The sequence below is a fragment of the Phocoena sinus genome, chromosome 4 (assembly GCF_008692025.1).
Source record: "Phocoena sinus isolate mPhoSin1 chromosome 4, mPhoSin1.pri, whole genome shotgun sequence".
In the NCBI taxonomy this organism is placed as follows: Eukaryota; Metazoa; Chordata; class Mammalia; order Artiodactyla; family Phocoenidae; genus Phocoena; species Phocoena sinus.
In genome coordinates, this window is record NC_045766.1 from 66,027,358 (window position 1) to 66,054,133 (window position 26,776).

At 39.2% G+C, this 26,776-nt stretch overlaps 1 protein-coding gene across 1 annotated transcript in view; it reads left to right on the forward strand.

The window, feature by feature from the left end:
• The window catches only part of TPRG1 (tumor protein p63 regulated 1), a 110,871-nt gene that overhangs the window by 38,221 nt on the left and 45,874 nt on the right, over positions 1–26,776 (forward strand). The gene's annotated exons all lie outside the window — the stretch shown is intronic.

The window sequence follows — 26,776 nt, forward strand, 5'->3', positions numbered from 1 at the left end:
CCCATCTGTGAGGTAAGCCTGAATGCCCCCCTGTCTCCTAAGAGTGCTGTCACCTGCAAAATACCCAGCGCTTTTAATTAAGGCAGTCTGGTTCTAGACACCTTGGTGCCTTCATTCGTGACGTTTTAACCTGTGGCTTCTAGCCCCAAGCAATTGACCATTTCTACCCTTCCTTGCTGTACAATGTTCCTGCAACTTTTTCTACAAAGGTAATGCCTACCACACAGGGTCAAGCAGGTCTGAAACATTCCAGGGAGAGGTGCGGCCAAATACACCAGTGTGGCTTTATAACAGCAACCACTGGAGGGCCTTGTTCTTGGGGTCCTGCTGCCATCCTCACCCCCAGCAGCTGTCAGTTGCCTTTGGGAATTGAAATTATTCTACAAAGCTTAATGAACAGAACCCAAGATGGCTAATAAGACTTCTTGAAAGAAGTCTCTTTGGGATCTTTCCTGGAAGCTTAGTGGAGGAGGGGACATCACCTCTCTCGGAGAGGTTGACAGTTACCAAGAGACCTGGTGAGGTCTATAGAGGAGGGTTGCTGAACTGAGCAAATTCTTGTTATGGTCTCAGGAAGAACTGACTTTCTTCAACATTTTAAATCTAAGCCAGAGGACAGCTGCCTTCCTCTGAACCTCTGAATGTGAACTCTTCCCATGGAACTGTGAGCTCTTTTAGGGCAGGTACCTTTTGTTGTTGTCATTCTTTAAGCACCTGGCTGAAAAATCTTTCTAAAATGCTGAAAGAAGTATAGGCCGATCAAGTGATTGGGTTTCCTTACATAAAGCATATTATATCAGAAATCTATTTCTTAATGCTCTTTTCATGGATGCTAGAAATGATTGATTTAGTTCACTGACTTTTTTGAACTGGTGGATTTTTCAATAATATAGGCACATGGTAAACATCTATTTAAATATCGCAAAAAATTATTTGTTGTCAGGATATCTCTCCTAACCCAGACTTTCAGTTTTCCAGAATTATTTTCAAAGGTGATAGTTAGCAGTTTCGTGTTTTATTCTTTTTTTTTTTGAGAAATAATCTGCAAATATATAAGAATAAAAATGTCTTTGTATGTATATGTGTGGGTTTACACATATTTGTAATATTGGTATACACATACATTTATCACAAATTATTTTACCCAGCGGGTACACATACTATAAAATGTCCTGCCTCAAGCTATTTTACCCAACAATATTCCTTGGAGACTTTATTATGTAATCATGGAAAGATTAACTTCAGTCTTTTTAATAGTGCAGAATATTCCATTTCAAGTCTAATCTATCTATCCAGCCCCTTAGTCATGGATATTTATTTTTATCTTTTCTACTACAAACAAAGCTGCTATAAATATCCTTGTCTACAGGACTTTGCGCATATGTGCAAATGTATCTGTAATGTAAATTTCTGCAAGCGGAATTATTAGGTCAAAAGTCATGTGAATTTCAACTGACAGCTGCTGCCAAATTGCCTTCTAAACAGGTGATGCCAGTTCATGCTCCCTCAGTGTGTGAGCATCCTTTTTCACACACTCTCACCAATATCGTGTATTATGAAACTCTTTTTCTTTGCCAGGGAAATAAAGAAAAATGTCTTATTTTTGTTCTAATTTCCATCACTAGAATTTGAAGGAAGTTGAGGGTGTTTATCTTAGGTTAGAAAGTAATTTTATTTCTTTTTCTGTGAACTGCCTATTTTTCATCAGAGCCCATATTTTTTCTATTGAGATATTGATTTTTCTCTTACTGATTTGTAAGGGCTCCTTATATATCAAAGAACTTGGTCCTGTTTCTGCCATATATATTGCAAATATTTTTTCCCATTTGTCATATCTCTTTTAACTTTATAATGCTATGTTTTACTGTCTTTGAGTTTTAGGTTGTCAAATGTATCAATCTTTCAAGACTTCTGAGTTTATTTCTTTTTGAGAAAGGTTTTCTCCACACTGAAATTATAAAATGTATTTCCACCTTTTCTTCTAAAGTTTTTACAATTTATTTTAAAAAATAGTTAAATTTATGTTTCATCTGGAATTTACCTTAAGTAAGAAAAAAGGTAAGCAATCAACTGTATTTTTTTAACCAGATGGCAGGCTAGATTTCTCAACATCATTTATTCAATGCTCTCCTTTAGCAATATATATTTTACCATGTGTATTTGCGTTTATTTCTGGATTATCCATTCATCTGTTTACTAGAATACAAAATGATTTTAATTATTATAACATTTTATTACATTTTAATATCTGGTAGAGTTACTCCCCTCTTATTAAGTTTTTACAAGAATTTATTTATTTATGCATATTTAGTTTTCCATCAGCTTGCCTAATTTAAAAAAATCCTATTGTTAATAGGATTTTTGAATAAATCAACCTTTCAGTCTTAAAATAAGCACATTTAGTCATGGTGTATTATCTTTTCTATACATTGTTGAATTCAGCTTGCTAATGTTTTATTAAAGAGTTTTGTGTCTATGTTCATGAGGATATTAGTGTATTATTTTCATTCTTTTGTAGTGTCTTTGCCAGGTATTTGTGTTATGCTGGCCTCATAAAACAAGCTGGATAGTGTTCCCTTCTCTTTTATTTTCTAAAAGATTTTTGTGTATAACTGGTGTTATCTCTTCCTTGAATGTTTGACAGAGCTTACAAAGGAAATTTTCTGAGCCTGAGATTTCTCTGTGGGATAGTTTTAGATAATAAAGTTAATTTGTTTTATAAATATTGAGTTACTCGTATTTCTTTCTTCTGTGTTAGTTTTGGTAAATTATATTTTTCAAGGAATTTGTTGTTTAAGTTGTTTTATTTGAAAGCATATAGTTGTTAATATTCCATTATTATCCATTTAATGTCTTAATTTTCGTGATCTGCATTCTCTCTCTTTATTTTTTCTGTTGATGAACCTATTGATTTTTTTTTTTTGGTTTTAGCAAGAACATGCTTTTCACTTTGCCAATTTTCACGATTGATTCTATGTAGGTGATTTCTACTATTTCTTTTATGTTTTTCTTTCTTCTACTTACTTTTTGGTTTACTTCTCTTTTTCTTTTTTTAACATCTTATTGTGGAACCTGAGGGCATTGATTTTAGGCCTTTCTTTGTCTCTAACGTGAGCATTTAAATCTATAAATTTCCTTCTACACACTGCTTTCCCTACATCTCACAGATTTGGGTATGTTGTGTTTATACTATCATTCAGTTAGAAAGATTTTCTAATTTTCCTTGTGATTTCTTCTTCGACCCATGGATGCTTTAGAAAGTGTACTGGAAAATTTCCAAATATTTTGGGTTTTCCTAGATATTTTAACATTACTGAGTTTTAACTTAGAGAATATACTGTCTTTGACTTTAATCCTTGTAAATGTATTGAGACATTTTTATTGACACAAATATATAGTACATCTTTCTGAATGTATCATGTGCATGTGAAAAGAATTTTGTGTTTAGTTTTCTATAGATATCAATTAATTCATTGAGTTTGATAATGTTGTTTAGATTATGGGTTTACTGATTTTTGTCTAGTTTTTTTTTTATTGGTTACTGAGAGGGGAATGTTAAAATCTGCTATTATTGTGAGATTTTCTCTTGTCTCTTTAATTTTATTATTTTTTGCTTCATGTATTTTGAGAGTCTATGTTAGATGCACACACATTCATGATTGGTATGTCGTTTTGATGAATTGAGCCTTTTTTCATTATGAAATGTTGCTTTTTATCTCTGGCAATACTCTGTCTAGAAATCTATTTTGTATCTCATATTATTATAGCCACTCTATCATTTTTATACTTATTTTTACATAGTATATATTTTTTCATCCATTTACTATCTCTCTTTGTATTCAAAGTGCATTTCTTGTAGAGATCACATAATTGGGTCATACTTTTAATCTGTTCTGATCATCTCTGCCTTTTAATTAGAGTGTTTATTTCCTTTTGTAATTTAGTAATTTTGATATGATTGAAGTTAAGGATACCTATTACTTGTTTTCTCTTTCCCCCCTCTACTTTTTATTTCTTTGTACTTTTTTCAACCTTCTTTGTAAGTATATAAATATTCTTCAAATTATATATATAATTACATATATATAATTCTTCATAATTATATGTTGGGTTGGCCAGAAAGTTCGTTCGGGGTTTTCCATAAGATCTTACAGAAAACCTGAACAAAGTTTTTGGCCAACCCAATACAATATATATAAGCTTTTTAGCTATAACATTTTACATAATTTTGTAGTTGCTTTAGGCAGATTTTCTCAACCTCAGCACTATGTACACTTTGATCAGGATCATTCTTTGGCGTGGGAATCTGTTCTGAGCACTGTTGGATGTTTAGCAGCAACACTGGCCTCTACCCACTGGGTGCTAATAGCACCGTGCCTCTGTGTTATGACAATCGAAAATATCCCCAGACATTGCCAAACGTGCCCTGGGGGTAAAATCACTCTGAATTGAGAACCACTGTTCTAGAAATTATAATATAAATACTTTTCACCGTGCACTTAGAGTTAATATTATAACACTAAATATTATAACACTACACTTAAAACATAGAAACCTTGTAAATACATTGTTCTAAGAATGTAAATGTTGGAAGTGGCATGATAAAGTCAGTGTAGTCACAGGAGGTAACAAGAATGAGGCTTTGAAGGAAGAAGTTTATTATACTCACAAGTCACAGAAAGGGAGTCACCATATGCCATGTAGGGCCATAAGGGAAGACACAGTGTCCATCAAGAAGCAGAGGGGCAGGAGCTGGGGGACAACTTAGGCCATGATCTTTTTTAGAGTTTCCTCAGGAAAGGCAAGGCAGGGCAGGGTAAGCAGTTTATGATTGGCCAGTATGAATAATTTTGATAGACTTTAAACTGCAGGTGGTTCCTGGTTGCCTGGTACCTGGTTCTTAGCTAAGGCAAAAGAATATTGCCTTATGGGAAGTATGGGCCAGATAGAGGAGGTATGCCTCTGGATTGTTTAATTTGCATATCAAAGTCCATGTGTTGGGCATTTTGCTATCTCTAAGAGTTGGCTACCCCTAAGAGGGGCAGTCTCTTCCTTGCCAGAAAGATGTCAGAACATTATAATACACAGAAAATTAAAGTATATGTATACAATATACATGTAGCTCCATTTATATCCCCTCCTCACTGCCTTTTACATTGCAGTTGTCATGCATATTACTTTCATGTGCATTTTAAACCCCACAAGATAACATTATAAATTTTGCTTTAAGAAATCATATGTATTTCAAAGAAATTAGAAAATAAAGTTATCTTTTATATGCACATGTTTTCATTTCTGATGCTCTTCGTTTGTTCCAGAAGATTCAAGTTTCTCTTTGAGGTCATATTCCTTACACATGAAAAATTACTTTTTAGCATTCCTTGTAGTGTAATCTACTATGATAAAATTTCTTATTTTTTATTTTGGGGGAGGTCTTTATTTAGCCTTTATTCTTAAAGAATATTTCCTCTAGTTAGAGAATTCTGACTTGACATTTTTTTCTTTCAGCATCCGCAAGATGTTGTTCCACTGTTTTCTGGCCTCCATAATTTCTGGACAGAAGTCCACAGTCATTTGACCTGCTATTCTTCTGTGTATTCTCTAGCTGCTTTCAAATGTTACCTTTATCTTAGTTTTCAGAAGTTTGACTATAATGTGCCTACTCCCTTGAGTTCTGCTATTAATTTCTAGTTTTAATATTATACTGTGTTTAGAAAATGTCTTCTCTACTATTTCTACTCCTTGGGATTTACTGAATATTTTTACATTTCAATTGTTAATTTATATCAACATTTCATAAATACTTGAATGTGCAGTCTCTGCTTTCTTTGTATACAATTCGATAAATGGTACTTTTAGATCCATTATCATTACGTTCTTTGTGTCTTGTTTGTCTTTGCCTATTATTCATTAATTAAGTTTTTTTGGCTACTTGATCTCTCATAGACTGAGAGAGGAGAATTAAATTTTCCTTAACTATTATGCTTTTTTTTTGTTTAACTTTGTGACTTAACATTATATATGTTCGTATTGTCTTGTTTGACGTAGGAACATTTATAGATGTTGAATCCTTATTTTAGATTATAATCTTTGTCATTATAAAGTTTATCTCCTTTAATGTCTTCCTTGCTTTTGGGCTTGTCTGCTGAATATTGCAAACCTTATGCCCTTTTTATTTGAATTTTCTTCATATATTTCTGCCTGTTTTTTACTGTAAACTTTTGGGGTTTCTTTATTTTTTGATGTGTTCTTGTATGCAGCATATGATTGAATTTTACTTTGTGATCCAATCTGAGGGTCTTTTCTTTTAATTGGTAAGATTAACCTGTTTATACATATTAATGTGACAGTTACAGTCTTAGTTCTGCCATCTTGATTTTTGTATTATTGCATTTTTCTAAATATATTACCATATTTTCTATATTTCCTTTGTTTTCCATTGAGCATATTTTTCTTTAAGCAAGAAAGTTTAGAGTCTTTTTCTGCTAGTGACTATTAGTGTAATTTATAGTAATCTTAATTCTATCTTTTTTTGAATATTATCTATTTACTTCCTAAGATAAACTCATTTACCTTAACAACCCACTTTTTCATCTTCTTTTTATACTTCTCTATCATTCATTCTATAAAGTTGCTTATAATTATTGTTATTAGTTATATCATGGTTATTTATTTAAAGAATATGCTTCCACTTGATATGCCATCTTCAGCAGTGTATATTAAAGCTCCATGGTGAAACATAAGAAATCTACATATTCATACTATTCTCACATTCTCTCATCCTTCACCTCCCTTCTTTCATTAGTTTTACCAGACAAATTTCATTTTTTATGGCTTGTTTTATTTGATTTCCATGAGGCACCCAGTTATTACCATAGAGAGTTGGTGTATTTCTGGGCCTCCTAATTAACTTGTGTGGCTTTATTCAGATTTTCATCCTGGGTTAGAGTAAGAAAGCCTGTCCCAGCAGCTAGCATGCTGTTAAAAATTAAAATGCTTATTCTGGCCCCACCCAGGTGTAGAAACATGGTGTGATGAAAGGGTGGTTTTTAAAGTTCTGCTCATTTTTTTTTAGCAAACCTCCATAGTAGAGTTCCGAATAGGGGATAGAGTCTTGGATTTCAGTCCTAATTTTACAACTGTTAACTTTGTTTCCTCATCTTTCAAAAGGTCATTCATACTGTCATTCTGTTTCATTAATAGTCTTATTGTACAGTGCTAATGAGATAATTTGAAAGCACTTTGTAATATGCCTTTTAGATATCAGGTGTTAACAAGTTCTGATTTTTCTCCCAGATGAAAGCTATTGTTAACATGAAACTAAGTAGATTAATTTAATCTTTATCTTTATTTCCAAGTCAGTTAGCCCTTCTTGGTTGGGCATTAAGTCACCATTATAAGTCAGAGTTCATCAGGCAGGGAAAGGAGGAAGAGGCAAGGGAAAATCACCTGCTAAATAATCATAAACTGAATTCAGAGGAAAGCCTGAACAGAGTGAGCAAATTCCCTTGTTATAAGAAAATGCAGTGACTTAACATTAGCACCTGCTGGCTGCAGAAGGCAATGCTGACACTGTTTACCAAGAGCCCTTACCTCCCTCGTGCCATTTGACCTTCAACAGCAAGAATAAATAGCATGGACTGACTGCATTTTAGAGATGAGAGAAGTGAGACCGAGAGGGGTCCAGGGATTCATTGCACCATCAGCTATTTAGTATTAGAGTTGGGCTTCAAAATCAGTTCTTCTAACTTCCTGTCCAGTGTTCTTTTCCTTTAATAAATAATATTTTATCTCCTTTTCTTCTCTCCCCTCCCCTCTCCTCCCCTCCCCTCCTTGTCCCTTCCCTCTCTTCTTTCTCTGTCTGTGATCTTGCTTCTGTTTTTGCATCCTCTGTCCTCTCCTTTCCTCCTCTCTGTCTCTCTGGGTGAAGATAACCTCGCCTGTTAATGTAGCTTCTGCTTCTCTTAAGAAGCTGTGAAGAGGACTATTGGAACTTAGCAGAACCTGTGCCAGTGTATCCCATGTATTGGTACTTACAAAACAGAGTTGTTCTGTTTTATTCACTGATTTGCCTTTGGCTTAATATGAAGTGAGAGTGTGATGGGAAGAGACAACTACAGGCTATGGATCATTTATCTGTGAGATGAAGGAAGATTCTCTTCGGGTTAGAACATTCACCAGACACAAAACCAGGAAATGGTAAAAGGTCTGGTTTATCTTACAGAGTAACTAGCTTAATTAGTTGCTAGTACATAGCCTTTATTGTTCCTTATCTGAGATGAGAACCCTATATCTTATTTCTATCATAATTGGATTCATTCCCAGATTTTAATTAAAATTTAATTTTTGTAATCCTGTTGTGTCTATAACCTCCCAGAAAAGTGGAGGAGGGAGAGGAAGACTTCGTTTCTATGAGATTAACCATTAGGTTAAAGCTATGCCCAATTTTAGCCACAGCAGTTTTCTTACTGCTTGAATTTAGACAATTCATTTTAATTCCTGGGCTCTCAATTTCCGATCTATAAAATGTCAATAATAAAAATCCCTGTCAGGCCTAACTCATAGGTCATTATAGATTTAAATAAAGGATATAAAAGTGTTTTGTAAATTGTAAGGTGTTAAAATAATTGTTACTTAAAGAGTTCTAAAAATCCATATTTACTTGCTAACTCTCCCATTTTTAAAAATATGCCCACAAGAGATAATGATGAGGAAACTGAGTGGTCAAGTGACTTGTATGTAATCAAACAGATAACATGATGGTGGGGTCTTGAACATGAGATCCTCTGATTTCAACTCCTCCCTTTGTCATGCACCTAGTTCCTACTGGTCCTCAAATGCATTGTAATTTTTGAGGATAAATGGGCCCCATTTCATGACCTCTGCTCCTATCTGAAGTCTGTAATCAGGAGGTAGAGTATAAGTAGTTTAGAGCTTAGAGAGCAGGTTCTGAAGTCAGGCTGCCTGGGAGCCAATCCTAGATCTGCTTCTGGGTGACCTAGAGCAAGTCACACAACAATCTGTGCCTCAGTCTCTTCACCTGGAAACTGGAGAGGGTAATAGTATCTACCTCAGTCCATGTTGAAGATTAAATGAGATAATACATATAAAATATTTAGAAAAATATCTGGTATGTAATAAGCACTTGAAGGACGTAAGCTTCTATAATAGGTTTGGGAGAAAGACACTGATTGAGGATTCAGGGATCTGGGTCCTGATCTACTTTCTTAATCAGGAAAGTCTCCTCCCCTGGCTGAATTTCAGTTTCCTCACTTATAAAATCTCTGAATTATTTTTATGAAGTATAATGTCTGGGACGCCCTCCTCTTTCATGTCTTCCTCATGCTGATACTAAGTCAACAGGGGGCAACTCCTAGCATTTACAATGTTGTGTTAGTTTCAGGTGTACAGCAAAGTGATTCAGTCATTCATATATATATATATATATATATATATATATATATATGCACACATGTACACACACACATGTGTACTCTTTTCCAGATTCTTTTCCCTTATAGGTTATTACAAAATACTGAATATAGTTCGCTATGCTATACAGTAGGTCCTTGTTGCTTACCTATTTATGCATAGTAGTGTGTATACGTTAATTCCAAATTCCTTATTTATCCCTAAATCTCTAAATTTTTTTTCCTTTTTTAATTTTTTTTTTGATCTTGAAATCCTATGCTTTTGTGGTACTCTATTTATGTAGCAATTTCCCCAAGTCATTCATCTTAGAGGGCTGAATGATTTTACCTAATCAATTACTCCTGTGAAAAAGGTCTAAGATTTTCTGCTGGAAAATATTGTTGCTGTCACATTGATATGCCAACAAAAGCTGAGTGGGAAGGTCAGGCCTAGAAATGCCTTCCTGCAAGAGTAGGCATTACACATTTATCTCTCCATGCCGTTGAAAATTTGCATTCTGCAAGATACAAGGGATAGCAATGCTGCAGGAGAGAGGCTCGGAAATTGCTTGAGGTGGTCACCCCTCATCCTGTCCGTAGAGACGCTGGTGAAAGCAGGGGCTAGGAGCTGTCCCTGTTGACTTGGTATCAGCAGGAAGAAGGCATGAGAGAGGAGGGCATCCCAGACATTAACCCATCACCTCAACCTTGCTCCCTGAGATCCAAAGGCCAATGAGCTGCTCCGTGCCCCCAGAGTTCTAATTTGGCATATGTTTGTCAGATGAGAGCTTCAAAGGGGCCTCTCCTCTGCTCTGGGTGAAACCAGTTCGTGGTCCAGGCTGATTCTGCTGGCTTCGCGTCTGTCAGTGCGTCCTAATCACTGTTATAAAGTGTGGTTCTGCGGAACGCCTTGTAAAATATTTTCCTATTGCTCCAGCAACATCTCCTGTCTAGACAATCTAATTATGAGCATGGAGCAAACAGCTAAAGTGTTTGCCACCCCCAAGGGTTGCCTAACTCCAGGAGTGGCAGTGGAAGGACAGGGGAAGGGGTGTGGGTAGCATTGGTTACTTTTTGTTGACCAGAAAATTGAGTGCTCCAAAGGAATCCAACTAACTTTTAATTAAAAAGAAATGATCTGGTGGAAGCGGCATTTTGTTGTTTTTCCAAACTCCCTGGAGGATTAAAGGTAGCAATTCATTTCCCTCCAATCACATCTTTTTCTTGGCTTCAAAGGTGGTTTGTGGTCTCTTTGCTTAAAAAAAGAAAAAAAAAAAAAGCCACTGACTTAGTCATCTGCCCTCCCAGCAGCGTTCTGAAAATAAAAAGCGCTCCCTACGTGTCTGTTCTTTCAAAGTGGTAACTCGATTACATTCACTGAGTCCTTCCTGAGCTCTGGCCATGTAGCAGGCATGATGATGACAAGGTGATGAGACCTGGATTCTGTCCCCAGCATGTTTATGGTCTCATGGGAAGACAGACACATATGATCTAATGCTTTAACCAGGCTTTGATTACTGCTCCAGTGGAAAGCCAGCAGTGCCATGGGCACAGGAGAGGGAGAGAGAATTTCTCCTGGGAGATATGGGAAGGTCTTAGAGAGGAGGTGGAACTTGAGCAGGTCTTTATAGGATGAGCAGAATTGGGGCAGAGAGTGAGGAGTAGTTCAGGCATAAGCAGACAAATGCCCAACTAGTGTGATCATGCCAGCTCTTGAGAAGGCATGGTGGAAGCTTTTGAATGGTTTTGGATAATTATATGACGTGTTTCTTTTTATTCTTTTAAACTTTTATTGGAGTATAGTTGATTTACAATGTTGTGTTAGTTTCAGCAAAATAAATCAGTATACATATACATATATCCACTCTGTTTTTTTTTTAGATTCTTTTCCTGTATAGGCCATTACAGAGTATTGAGTGGAGTTCCCTCTGCTATACAGCATGTTCTTATTAGTTATCTATTTTATGTATAGTAGTGCATATATGTCAGTCCCAATCTGCCAATTTATCCCCCCCCCCATCCCCTGGTAACCATAAGTTTGTTTTCTACATCTGTGACTCTACTTCTGTTTTGTAAATAAGTTCATTTGTACCCTTTTTTCTGATTCCACATATAAGTGATATCATATGATATTTGTAATATGAGGTGTTTAGGTTTTAATCATCTTAGGATCTGAGACGTTGAAGGTTTTAGGGGATGAGCTAAAACAATCGGCATTTTTCTTTGGGAAGATTGGGGAGCAACAATATAGGAGATGGTTTGGAGGAAACAGATATTGGAGAAAGGGGCAGGCTAAGGGAGAGATTCTCAGATTCTCTGAGGGTAGGGTTGGGAAATTATAATAATCTGAACTGGGTCAGTGGATGAGAAAAGGAGACCATGGATGTGAGAAGATTTGGCTGCAGTAGAAGCTCTGGCAGGTCATGACCGAATCAGGTGTTCTTTGTATGGGAGGGGGAGTGAGGGAAGGAGCTGTGAGCCTACAAGTGGAAGACGCTTATTATTTGGGGGCCTGCTTGGCTAGGGGAAAAGTTGATGGTTGGAATAAACTCTTCACGCCACTGACATTTACCGAGCATTTGCCATTACCAGATGCTGGGCTGGGCACTGTGATGCCATTGTGCTAAAGAGTTTCGGCCCTCACGGAGTTCACAGTCAAGGGGACAGTCGAATTGTCACACCAATAAGTATAAAATTTCAACAGTGAAAGTGCTTTGAAGAAGAGCTATATGCGGTATGTGAATTATAGATCGCTAAGTAACGACTTCAAAACTTGGTAGCGTAAAATAAAAATCATTTATTGGGCTTCCCTGGTGGCGCAGTGGTTGAGAGTCCGCCTGCCGATGCAGGGGACGCGGGTTCGTGCCCCGGTCCGGGAAGATCCCACATGTCGCGGAGCGGCTGGACCCGTGGGCCATGGCCGCTGGGCCTGCGCGTCCGGGGCCTGTGCTCCGCAACGGGAGAGGCCACAACAGTGAGAGGCCCGCGTACCGCAAAAAAAAAAAAAAAAAAAAAAAATCATTTATTATTTCTCTGTTTCTGGGTCAGGACTGTGGGTGTGGCTTAGCTGAGTCCTGTGGTTCAGGTCACTGGGGCCGTGACATCTCAAGCTCACTCATGTGGTTGTCAGCAGGCTGAAGTCCTTGATGGCCAGAGAGATAGGTTCCTGCTGTGTGAGCCTTTCTCTAAGCCTACTGACAACATGGCTGCTGGCCTCCCTCACAGGGAACAAGGGAGGAAGTGAGAGGGAAAGAGAGAGATTAAGCAAGACAGAAGCCACGGTCTTTAGGTAACCTAATCTTGGAAGGGACAGTTTATCACCTCCGCCATGTTCTGTTCACTGGAGGCAAGTTGCTAAATCCAGCTTATGCTCAAGGGGTGGATGCCACACGAGGCCATGCATGTCAGGAGGTAGACACTGGAGGCTATGGGACAGGTAGCCCACTGCATGAGGGCGATCAGAGCATTTATTACAGGATTTAGACCTAAATCGGAGGGTGAAGATGAAGGAAGATTTCTCTGAGGAAGGGCTTCTGGAACTCGGACTGAAAGAATGAGTAGGTGTTGACAAGGTGAAGGAAGTTATGGAGAGCGGTCCAGGGAGAGAGAAGAGTTTGTATAAAGGAGGGAGAGAGGCTGGCACCTCTGAGGAGCTCAAAACAGGCCAACATGAGGGCCCAAGGGACACCGATGTGGAGATGAGTTTTATATTTAATTGTTGATGAGCTATGGCTTTTGGAAGAATTAGAGTAATTCAGCTTGTATCTGTCACTTGCATTGGCATTCCCTAGAGGGAATGGGTTCACAGGTAAAACTAGTTTGAAAGCCCTTGCTGTAAACTGTAGGACCGTTTCTGGAACTGCTGGAAAATGGGTCTGATTCAGTGTATAAAATGAATCAAATTGCCCACTTATCTCTTAGAATAATTACTTATTGTGTAATGCGATAATGTTCATAAATCACGCTGGGCTTCTTGGGGAAAGGTATATAAACACAAGGCTTTATCAGTGATGATGGAAACAGATTTGGGGGATTAAAATCAGATGTGCACCTTGATGCTATGGCATTTTACTCCCAACTAAGAGACCTGGGAAGTTCATGTGATTTCTTGAGGAGGGTTTCACGTTAAGAAATCGAGGCAGCAAGGTGTTGGGAGGTGGATGGAATGGGTGTAGGCATGGAGAGGCAGGGTGGGGGCTGGGGAGGTCTCTCTTTTTAGCTATTTGCTCTGCTATTGAAGGGGACTAGCCTTCGTCAATCCAAGTCAAATGAATGTGACTACTTAGAAATGTACCATGGAGATTCTGCTGGGCTGGGAATAAGAAAATCTGAATTTTTATCCCTATTGTGTCTTCAGTGTTCTATGTGTCCTTGAAAGAAAGTTGTTTCCCCTCTCAGAGCCTTGCTCTACCCCCATGTAACATGAAAGGGATGAAATTAGACAACCTTTAAGGTCTCTGCCATCTTGTGGACCAATGATTTTATAACCTTCTTTCCACCATTGCTCTTGTGAAATGAGAACAGTAAGAACTCCTTGTCAGCAGTCAAGGAATATTGTGACCAACGACAGTTTTTGTTTTGGGAAAGTGTTTAACATTGGTGGCAGAACTTGAACTTTTGTGCATTCATTTTGCAGACCCCAGGGAAAGATGGAACCAGTGGAGAGAATATAGGCCAGAGTTGGTGTTTGATACATTTTTTTTTTCCAGCTTCAACTGACACATTCTTCTTCTTTCTCCTCTTTTTTACCTCCCTGCTCTTCTCTTAGTCCAAACTCCCTGGACCCAGCCATATAGTTCATATTTTGGGGTTAATAAATATCTACCACATAGAGTTGTGAAGATTAAATGAGAACACTTGAGAAGTGCCAAGCTGATGACTGTTCTAGGTGCTCCAGACACATTACTTTCTTTTTGCTTTCCAATATGCTCTGCTTTTTTTCTTTTCTTTTTTTTTTTAAATTAGGAACGTGGCACTCTACAAGTATCCTTTAAAGTATTACAAAATGCTAATAGAGAGACACTACCTGAAAAGTTACTGAGTCACTGATGGGACAGTTAGGACTACAGGTCTATGCTGTAAGTTTCACAGGAAAGAAATTTTAATTATTCACTCAACTCAAGGCCTGTTACTGGAGCCTGTTTTCTGATGGAAGTAGGAACTTGATGAGCTGGTTTGAGAAAGCCTAAGCCCTGTTAATGGGAGATGGGGTCTTTCTGGGAGCAGGGAAAGTTCATGTTAAAATGCTCCTAGGAACAAGATGGTAGCCCTAGTTTAGACCAAGCAGGAGGCAAGTATAAGAAGGGACGACTCTACAGGTATGCATGGAGAAGTGGCCTGAAACCCAGTACATGGCCACCTGAAACAACTAGGGTTATATATTTTTTTACCATTTGGTGAAGTGGCAGCAGGCAGAGGAAGCTGGTTCTAGCGTAAAACCTGACTTATAATTAAGAACATTAAGTAATTAATAATCTTTGACTTTTTAGTTAAAAAGTTGTTTCAGCTACTTCATATAGTTACAGCCTTTGTGTGTTGCCGTTGCATTTTTTTCTCCTCCACAGTAAATTGGATATTGCTGCACCTAGATTCTGGAAACAAGCTTTAATTGTAATAGTTTTAATGTGATGATTTGACAAATGGAAGACAGTGCCTAGTAGTCTCTGTAGGAAAAGAAAGATGAATTATATATTGGTCTTGCCCTCAGTCTGAGCTGTAGTTGGGAACAGGGAGAGTAAATATATAGAAAACTAATTTTCACAGAACAAAACATAACATGACAAACCCTGAGTGAAAGACAGAAGCAATGTATTATGGGAACAATGATGAAGCAATTATTTCTTTTCTTTTCTTTTTTTTTTTTTTGCGGTACGCGGGCCTCTCACTGTTGTGGCCTCTCCCGTTGCGGAGCGCAGGTTCCGGACGCGCAGGCTCAGCGGCCATGGCTCACAGGCCCAGCCGCTCCGCGGCATGTGGGATCCTCCCGGACCGGGGCACGAACCCGTGTCCCCTGCATCGGCAGGCGGACCCTCAACCACTGCGCCACCAGGGAAGCCCCAATTATTTCTTTTTAAGGTTGGGAATTTTTGCTAAAGAGACAGACTGATGAATTTTGGTAGAGAGCAGTAAGGTGCCTCATAGACTAGGGGAAGAGTATTATCAAAAGATGTGATGATACAAAAGTATAAAACATTGCTTCAGAAACCATGACTAGCCTCCTGGGTGGCTGGAGTGTAGGGAGAGTGGTGGGAGAGAGGAGGGGGAGAGGAAAGCCTGTTCACGGAGAATGGCAAATGGCAGAATAAGGAGGTTGTATATATTTTGATTGGCTAGTGGGAGTCATAAAGGTTTCATTGCAGAGAGGTTTTCTGCCTCTCTCGTGTCCCTACAGCCTATAGTACATTAGTATGTGGCAGGCACATTACTGTGTACTCAGTGACTGGTGAGTACCTGACCACACCAGTTAGTGGTGTGTGGGATGGATTGGAGCACTGAGAAAAATATGATTGGATCTTTGAGTCAGTCCTGGTGAGAAGTGTTGGATGCTTGACCTAAGTGTGGAAAGGAGAAGTCATAAATGAGAATCTGAGTATCATTCTCGTGAAGGCAACACTGATTAATGGCCTCAGACTCCAATGGAGAAAAGTCATTGAGATTTGCTTGGATGACGATGAAATCTGGAAACAGAATTGCCTTGGGGTTTATGGACCTAACATATTCAGCAAGTATCAACTTACATCATGTACTGCGATGAACTGGGCAACAGGCAAGGATTTTGTCACACATGCTCTTGACTTTGCCTTTGGAAATCTGTGCCAAGAATGCCCTGGATTTGATCTTGGGTGCGGTGCTGTCCACTCACTCATAATGCCCTGGGAGACGTGTTGACAAGGATGGTGGGGTTTTGCTGAGCTATTTCTTGGCAAATCTCTGAGAGGAGGCGTTCCCCAAATGCCACAATACTGTTATTTTTGAGTAATGGACTGAACCCAGGTGCCTGATTGGACAGGGCCATTCTTCTAGATAAATATTTGGTTGCCAGGAAGTTATATTTAAATGAGAAATACCTCCTTAGGAAGTTATTGCCTAGGAATTCCTGCAGAGGGCAGGGTCCCACCCCTGCTAGGAAATGTTTGAGAACCACCCTAAAATGTTTTCTGTACTCACTATACACTTAGTGTGAGGGCATCCACTTTGAGGTTCTCTGAACTCTGTCGCTCTGAATTACAAGAAAACCCAGCAGTGTTAGAGACACTACATTTCTCTGGGGGAAATGCTTCTGGTCTTCAGTGTCATAATGGCAGGACTCTGAAGAACAAATGGAATCCAAGTTAGGGATTTGGCTTTAAAGAGAGAAGTCAGTTCTCTGAAAAAGAGCCTGGTTCTTTCTGGAATCCAATTACAGAGTCTGGGAAGCTAGGGAATTTGGATCTTTCAGACGTAAGTCACTCTTGCCTTTGCTATTGCTCTGTGTAATCGATGTCTGAATGTTGGTTTATCAGGCCCCACCAATTTAGCTTTTTCTGGTCTCTCTGTGGAGAGAATCCTTTTAGTTTATGTATTTTCTTTCCATTTTCACTGAATGAGACTATTAGGACTCAGCAATTAAATCTTATAACTTTTTTGGGAATCATCTGTCCTTAGAAATTCCCCAGTTAACATCCTCATGTTTTTTCTTTTAAGAACTCAAAACAGAACACAAATGAAAACACACAGCAAAAAAACCAGGCATAAGCAAAAACACAAGTAAAGAGATGATCACACCAATGTTTTGGATCAAAGTTCATTTTTTGGATCCTCCTCTCAAGATCCATCTTAAACACATATTCTCCATGACAACATGTGGCATCAAGGTCACAAGCTGTGACCCTCCCCATGATTTTCTGAATCAAAACTTAATCACTAGTGATGTATTATTTATTATTTTATTTTAAAAATATATTTTTTTTGTTTTTAACACTTTGGATGCCTTTCATTAGGGGATCCACTGACATAGATCATGTCAGAAAGAAGAAACCTTACCCATGTGTACCAGCTAAAATACAAGTGAGAAGAGGCTAGTTTAACAGATGGGGCTGAGCCCCCGGGCTATGTAGGGTCTGTTTTGGTGAGAATCAATCTGGAGGAATGACATGGGGACTGGGGGACACTTGGCAGAGTCAAAGTTCAAGATTTGTTTCTTCTGATTTATTGCAGAAAAAACTGCTATTTATGATGTGTTTAAATTCTTTCAATGTGCTATTATTATAATTCAATAAATGAGAATGAGTGACAAGAAATATAGGTTTTTGAAGTTGGAAAGAAATTTAGAGTATCTGGGTCGATCTTCCTCATTTTATAGATGTAAACTGTGGTCTTAGGGGACTGTGGTCCAGACCCCCAATGGCAAAGCTGAGAGTAGAGCTTAAAGATGGAGAAACAACCAAGGAGGTTGTTCATTGACTTAAGTCTGTAAATTCCAGCATTTTAGGTGTTCTTCTCCTTATGTCATCAGAAAACAGGGAATCTGCTTTTTAGAAACATCTAGAGAATGACTCATTGGCCAGGTAGATAGAAGATGTAGAATAAGAGTTTCGACTTTCCATGAATGAGCTCCCTGACATTACACTTGAATATCTTCTCTCTTCTCTGGACTGTTTTTTTTTTTTTTTTTTCCGGTACACGGGCCTCTCACTGTTGTGGCCTCTCCCGTTGCGGAGCACAGTCTCCGGACGCACAGGCTCAGCAGTTCTGCGGCATGTGGGATCTTCCCGGACTGGGGCACGAACCCGTGTCCCCTGCATAGGCAGGCGGACTCTCAACCACTGTGCCACCAGGGAAGCCCTGGACTGTTTTTTAAGCATCTGTAGAGTGATGAGAGCAGTCTGTGATCTTCCAGGTGCCTTTCAAAACCAAAATTCTATAATATGAAACTGTTATTGCTCTTAAAAATAATAACAAGAGTGATATACTAAGGTGAAAAAAAAGGTTCAGGTGGTTTTATAGAAATTATACTATATGGAAGTAGTTTTAAATTTGACCTGATCTCAGCATTTAATCCCTTGTGCCTTTGTCAATTGTCATTGTTGGGAAGAGTCTTTCAAAAAAAGGTTTCCCCTCATTGCTTCTTAGAATTTTCAAATAACCATCTCTTTAAATCCTAATTTTCTTAAAATCTATGCAGTTTCCCTGGGCAGTTGCTGGGTGGCAGCAGAAGTGCTGAAGTGGTGGCCTATGTAAAAAGCAGAATGGCAAAATCATTCCGAGGCTCATTGAGCACCAAGTGTATGCCCTAGTCCGCATAGCAAGTGAGTGATACAGCTGGAAGGGCTAGTAGGGCTGGGGTTGGCAGGTAAAGGAAGAAGCTTTCCTTTCCCATTGTTTGTCACTGGTCCTTTGAAAAGGGTGGTAAATAATTATGGTAGCCACTACAATTTACTGAACAGCTGCCATGGACCAGGCACTGCCTTAGGCTCTTTAGATATGTCATTGTGAATTCATATATCACCATTGGCAAGGTGTTATTATCCCCATATTACAGATGAGAAAACTGAAGAAAAGAAAAATTATCTGAACCATGCTGAAGGTCACAAAGCCATCCAGCACTTTACCTGGGATGAAACACAGATCCCTATGACACCAAAACCTAGACTTTTCCTACCGTGGGAGTGCTGAAAAAATAAAGCCAACAGCAGACATCTCACCTCTGTTTCTGAGGTGGGTGAATCAATGGGTCAGGCAAAATTTTGGCTAGAGAGAGAATAGTGATGTCTGTTCCCCGTATGTTAGTGTCCTGGAATCTGCAAGACACCTTGCACACTCATTATTTGATTTGATTCTCCTCTCTCTCTCTCTGTCACACACACACGTGCATGTGCGATCTCATAATAAATGCAGGCGGGTTGGTTAATTTTGAATTTTATAAGTGAATAAACTGAGACTCACTTGAAGGTGAAGTCATCTTGGCAAAGTCCTCAGTAAATAGTGCAGTGCTGGGTCTCCTGATCCCTAGGCTGGGGCTTTTTCACTAAACCACAGTGCCTTGAAGAGATGGGTTATTTTCTCTACACGGGCTGCCCTCTAAGATCAATTGGACCAAAGGTAGAGGGACCGTTCACCTTTGCCTTAATGCATAGAATTGAGATGGTCTCCATCCATTTGGTGGCTCTCATCTTTCAACACAAGCTGACTCCAGCCTGCCTTTATGATGACGCCTGTGTAAGCTGCAGCTGGTTACAGAGCTCTGCACAGAGTATATGTCTCACTTAAGTTTGCCCATCATGCATGTAAAGAAACTGAATGTGTTGCTTCTTTACTGAAGGCCCTCAGTTTGTGCCAACATTCAGACAAACTTAGCTAAATGAGTCCTAGCAGAAAATAACAAAGAAAGCAATCTAGATATCTTCGCTATTGTTCATGCTTATGTTTTACATTATTTATTTTTGGATAGAATATATATATATAAGAACTTCTTTCAAATCTTGAATATTGGAGGTTGCATCAGAGAACTTCTGGAACTAGAATGGGCCTTAGAGATGATCTAAGTCCAAAAGAGGGAAAGTTATTTATTTAAATCAAACTCATTTACAGAGTCATGGGTGACTGGGGTGTCCCGATCCCTTGGGACAGGAGCTTGGGCTTGAGAACCAAATAAATACGGATTTGAATCCTGACTCTCTTATTTACTGGCAGTGTGACAAGAGGTTAAACAGTTGATGTCTCTGAGCCCCAGTCTCATCTTTAAAAATAGAGATAATTATAACTACGGGTAGTCGGTTAGTCTAAATAAGCTAGTATATTCAAAAGCCTAGTGCTTGTATACTTTGTCTTTCTTATCTAGCCTGATGCCCCAATGTCTCTTATTTGGTTTGGATTCTAATGAGATCATGTGTTTTAGAGTTTACAGCACAGATGAACTACATGATACAGGAGTACAACTCAGTCCTTGGTAGGAAAAATACAGTGCCATCAATCCGTTTATAATTTATTTACGTCATAGATTAACCATGTTATAGCATGCTTTTCCCATATGTAGTTTTAGCATCTCTTATCACATTGGGATCTGCTTTGACTTGTATTTCTGAACCTGTATAATTAAGTGTTATATTATAGTGGGCTTCACAGCATCGGGTAATGAAAAGAATTCTGGACTTATAATCAGCGGAATTTTGTGCCAACTCGACCAGGCACTAGCTATGTGATTATAAATGTCTCCTCTTGAGGACTATACCTGAGCATTTTAGTTCGGGTGGTCTATAAGGTTCTGATAAGTTTTCAGATTTAGTTTGTCTATACTTCTTCTACTGGTATATATTGAGACCCCTGTTTATTATGACTGTATTGTGCTCTAGTGGGATGTGAGCAAGTGTCATTCTTCTAACTCAGATCAACCCTAATAGCGCAAGTCTTAGCGGCTTCCTAACCATAGACTTCTCCTGCTAAATTGGGTGGGTTTTTGGTTATTTTTGTTCTTGGTTTTTGTTTTGATATTAACTGCAGAGCCCCAATACTAAATAAGATCAGCAAGTAAGTTCACTAGTCAGCTCAGGCAAGGATAGACCTTTACAAAGTACCCCAGGTTACAGGAAGATGGCACTAGAGACTCTTGTCTCAGAAAAATGAGAAGGCCTAGGATCTGGAATGGAATGGAATCACAGAATCACTAAATTGGAGACCACCCAAAGCAGATATCTTCTCTCCGGTAAACCTGACAGGTGGTTATCCAGCCTCTGTTTTCAGGCTTCTGGTAAAAGAGGATTCACTATTTCTCGCCTTGTCTGTCCCACTCTGGGAGGCTCTGGTTAGAATGGTCTTTCTTCTAGTGAGTTGAAATAAGCTCCTCTTGAAGCTGTCACCTGTTGGTCCTAGTATTGTCCTCTGTAGCTACACAGAATCAAACGTCAGTTCATTAACTCAACAACTACTTAGTTCCTATTATGTGTCAAACACTGTGCTGAGCTCTGGAAAGGCAAAATATGACATCTTTTTTTCAGGGGCTTATAGTGTAGCTGAAGAGCTAGACAAGTACAATGTCAATTGCAGTATGATGTAACAATGGCTGCTTTAAAACGTGGAGACACAGAGGAGTGCATCTTACTCAGAGCAGGAGGGCAGGAAAGATACCCAAAAGAGTTTGAAATCCTTCATCTCTATCCTCTGCATGTTAACACTTCTAGGATGTGACCGGCAGTGTAATTTTGGAAGTTACAGAAAGGCTCAGGAGACTTGAGTTCTAATCCCAGTTTTGCTACCATTGTCCCTGTGAGACATGGAACACATCAGCCCATGTCCTGTAGTAGAGGACGCAGATAGCACCATTTCATGTTACTAGTCCTGGACGTTTTAAAATAAACAGTCGATGCACTCCTCTGATGAATCTCCCAGTACTTCCCTCCTCTTTATTTCTGTTCCTCACTGGTTAGCCTAGAGTAGAAAATTAGCACTTAATTCTCCCTGTATCTGGTCCCTGTATCAAGTCTCACTGAGCCCCCCTCTTCCATACTATGTGCCTACATGGGGGTGACCCTTAGCTTGTGCCTGAACAGTTCCCAGCACTAAATTAAAAAGATTAAATTTAAAAGCACACTTAGAGAAACCCACAGAAATTTTAAACGTGTCCAGGCAAATTGGAAGTTGCCCCTGGGATCTTTCCCTTGACCGGCACAAAAAAAGATGACTAAGGCAATGTCTGCCCACTCCTGTGTGGAAATAATGTTGCATTTGTCTGAAGGACAATGAAAAAATTTATGTTGGAGATGGCCTGATGACAAGTTATTTTGTACCCCAAATGCCTTGATATCTCAAATCCTTTATTTTTTAAATTCTTTCATTCCAATTTTTTTCACTGATCCTTGGAGGGATTTTCAGAGAAAGAGCTAGTGGACCAGACTCAGGGGTCTGAGAAGTCTTTTAGAGCTGAGATAGGCATTACTCCCACATGCTTCAGCCAAGCTCTGATAAGCTCTTGGAACTAAAATAAAAAGAAAATATTGGGTGAATGGAACATCTCACAATCACTGGAGGGAAATCTCTTAATGATGGGATATGGAATCCAGTCTCCAAGTCCCATTACATAAAATATTATTTTCTTTGGAATAGGAAAAAATATAATTGCTGTTTTTTTTGGCCAGTCTGGGTAAATTTCAAGGTCAATGCCAATCTTTCTTGGGAGGTTTTTTATATTATGCAGGACTTAAATCAGGACATGGACTCAAAGAGACAGTGGAGTCACTGAATTTTGGATTTTGAATGACTCTCACATGTGTGGTAGGGAGATTAGTAATTAAGGCATGGGACTTAGGTAGTAGTACTGAGAATTCTCTAAGACCATGTTGTCAGGGTATAGATTTTCTAATGAAATTTCAGTAAACTTCCACCACTGAGTCAAATTTTTGCAAAAGAATCCTCAGGATTTTCTACCTCCTCTTATTTGATTTTTTTTCTAAAGGAAATAAGACTTGTCCCTCAACTTGGCAATAGGTTTCTCATTGATTTAAAAACATTTGGAGAGAGTTGACTAATTTTGATCATATTTGAAAACATATGAAGAGCTATCAATTCCTACCTTACATTTAATTTTCATCTATGCTTCTTCTAAAACAAATACAAGACACTAAGTCTTCCCAAGAGCATATCTTGGGAATTTAGTGAATTTTGATATATGTATAAAAGTGAAGTTTATTATTTACTGTAATGATTGTAAGCCACAAAACCATTCATTTATCAAAAATTTACTAAGGTTAAGGCACTGCACATATTTATGCCTTTTGATTGCTCTAGGAAGAAGAGAATAGAAAACGCATCACCTACAGGGAGGCCTGAGGCCTTTTCCTTTTCGACTGATCTCCCCCAGATCAAGCTTCTACTCGATAACTTGGCTCAGACACCCAGTAGCATGCGTAAAAGTAATATTTCAAACCAGGTTCAAACAATCTTTTCAACTAGAATAAGCATGCATTGGGTATGAATATGTGCATATCACTATATCAGGTGTTGTAGTGATATAGAGCTAAGTAACATGGTCTCTGCTATGAAGGATGCATTTTGCAATAGCTAATTTGAGTATACGGACAGCTATGCTTTAAGGTGCAGTAAGCTTTGCCATTGGAACGAAGTTGGCACCAAAGAGAGGATTCATACAGCTGAGGCTGTATTTGGGGAGCATAAAAGAAATACTTTATGACATGACTTTGAAGGAGGGAGCTAGAATATTGGTGGTGAGCTGGGTTGTAAAGAGAGGGTTAGGGGAAGAGTGTGGTACAGGTGGAAGGTACAGCAAGAATAAAGCCATATGGTCAGGAAAGAGCAGGGAAATTCAGAGAAGAGTGAGTGGATGCAGTTTTGCTGGAGTATAATGAAGGCATAGGGAATGATGAGCCTAGAGATGGGGCCAGATAAAGGAGGGAGGATTTGAATGCCAGTGTAAAGTGTTTGTATTTTCTTGGTGGAAATGGAGCTACTACTGAATTTTAAATGAGGAAGTGCATCCATTTAACAAAAATTTTTTGAAGTGCTCTGTATAGGTCAGGCAGTATGTAAACGACTGACAATTCAAAGAAAGAAAATAGACAATCTCAAACCTCAAAGTCTGCAGGGAGGAGAGGCAAATACAATTATTTTGATACAGGTATGAGTACCAAGAGGGATATCTTGTTCACATAACTAGGGGATTATGGGAAGTTTCTTAAAGGCAGTAAACCTTAAGGATTGGATGGGAGTCATCTAGGTGGAAGAAATGAGAAATTCTGCTCCAATAAGACCCTTGGAACAATTTATATGATTGTTAACACAAGGAACACAGGGAAGAGAGATTTGAGTGGGAGGGATGGGGAAAGAAGGATGGGGAAGAGAGGGAGGCCAGTTAGGAGGCTGCTGCAACAGAATAGGTAAGAGAGGATGAGCCTGGACCATTGAGATGGCTGTGAGGATGAGGAGGTGGTGACCCCTATGAAAGAAGCAGCAGCAGTAGATCATGATTTGATGCTGGAAGTGGGGATGGGGGTAGGAATGGCGGAAGTGGAAGAGAATGAGAAAAGGAGTTAAAAACAATGATTGGCAGTCTGAGAGGTGAGGAAGATGATGCTATTATTGTTAGGGAAAGTAGCAGTCATGAGAAGCTGGTTTCAGGGGAATGTGTGGAATTCAGTGTTGAGTGACTACTGAAAAGCAGAAAAAGCAAATTCCATAAAACTGGGCCATGAGCAAAATTCTTGGGTTATGATGTCATAGTTTCTCTTTCTTCCCTCCTGGAAAATTTCAGGACATAGGACAAGTGGCCAAATGTTGCCTCAAGTACATTTTAAAGTGCTGTTGTCTAGGGCAAAAAGATTGTGTATATTAACTGTAAAGTGTAGAAACCAGATATTATTAACAATTCCTTGGCTTGGCTTATGGATGTTCTAAATAATACCTTGGGATTATTTATGATGACAGGTTTGGCGTTCTTCTTGGAACATATACCTGCCCCCTTAAGCAAACTTCTTCCTGGGGAAGAAACCAACAGAGGCAGGGTTTTCTCCAAACACCTAATTTTCATTTCTTTTTCCCCTTTTCTTTTAACGTAGTGGGGAAAATTATTGATTACTGGACCGCATATATATATTTAATGACCCCACATGCTTTAGGGGTGAATCATGGTGGCCTCCTCTCCTTGCCTCCTTATTACTTCGTTTGCAACTCCATCTCTGTCTCCACTGTAATTGCAGGGCTGGGGGAGATGCTGCTGGAGGAGGAATTAGCTACACTGTGGTGGTTTGGCAACAGAAAGGTAGAGAGGAAATAACATGGGACAGGAGGTCTGTGTGAAACATGTAGCCTTGTGGCTTTCTGCCCCCAAGGCAGCTTCCCCTACAGTTCCCAGCCCTCCGAGGGCTTTCAAGACCTTGAGTGTAAGATGAGAGTGTAAGATGCTGCTTTTGTCCCCAGTATCGTTATCTTGCTCTGAAGGGGCAGCTTAAACACAGATATATGCAAACACAACACCTCCTACTCTGCAATCTTAGGGGAATTTCAAAACCCCTATACATGTTGCAGAAAAAGGGTTAATTCAAAGTAAGGAGAAGAATTGATTTGGGTTGTCTGATAGTCTGGTGGAAGAAGGAATGCAGATAGTAGGATGAAGTTAAGAATAAGAATGCAACACAGTTCTATTCTATTAGAAACAAGCTTTTTAAAATTGTATGTTTGAGTATAGCCAATTAACAATGTTGTGATAGCTTCAGGTACACAGAAAAGGGACTCAGCCATACATTACATGTATCCATTCTCCCCCAGACTCCCCTCCCATCCAGGCTGCCACATAACATTGAACAGAGTTTCCTGTGCTATACGGTACGTCCTCGTTGGTTATGCATTTTAAATATCGCAGTGTGTACATGTTGATCCCAAACTCCCTAACTATCCCTTCCCCCTATCCTTCCCCCTTGTTAACCATAATTTCGTTCTCGAAGTCTGTGAGTCTGTTTCTATTTTGTAAATAAGTTAATTTGGGTCATTTCTTTCTAGATTCCACATATAAGGGATATCATACGATATTTCTCTTTCTTTGTCTGACTTACTTCGCTCAGTATGACATTCTCTAGGTCCATCCATGTTGCTGCAAATGGCATTATTTCATTCTTTTTAATGGCTGAGTAATATTCCATTGTATATACGTTCCACATCTTCTTTTTTTAACTTGTAACTCAAGCCTCCCCAAATCAAAATGTACCACTTACTAGGGCTCTGCACATGTCTGTGCTCTGCCCTCAGCACATGTTTGCCCAGTGGGCAGAATATAGAAGACTACGTGAAAGTTCATGGATTGAAGTGCTGAAAGCCACTTAATCGTTCAGGGAGACCAATTGTTGGAAAACGATGTATAGGCAACCTCAAAACAAATGCACTGAGGAGCTGGGTAGCATCAATCCACGAATTAGAGTGGTTCCCAGCTTTCCTAGTCCAATGTCACAGTCTACGTGGGAATCGCCATTAACTGGCAGAGGGAAAGAGGTGTCTGCTCTGACATGCTCAGAAGTTGGGAACTCACAACCTCTTGAGGCAGCGTGTTGCATTTTTTAATGAGCTATCATTCGGAGAAACTTCTCCTATTTTGCCAAATCTGCCCCATCAGTGCTTCTTTTGCCTCTGTAGCCAAATGGAAGCCTAGTTCTTCATATCCATACACGTGTTTCTGATTTGTGAACATGTGATTTCTCAGGCTTTGTGTCTCCAGGCTGATCGACCCTCTTCACAGAGGAAGTTCCCCTCTGTCAAAGTCCTCCATCACTATGCCCTTCCTCGCACCCCTGCTGGCTGATTTAGGCTTGGTGCCTTTTCTTTACATGGTGTTCTGTCTTTGTGGAGTTAAAATGGTGCTGTGACACGAAGGCTCAGGAAGAGCGAGGGGC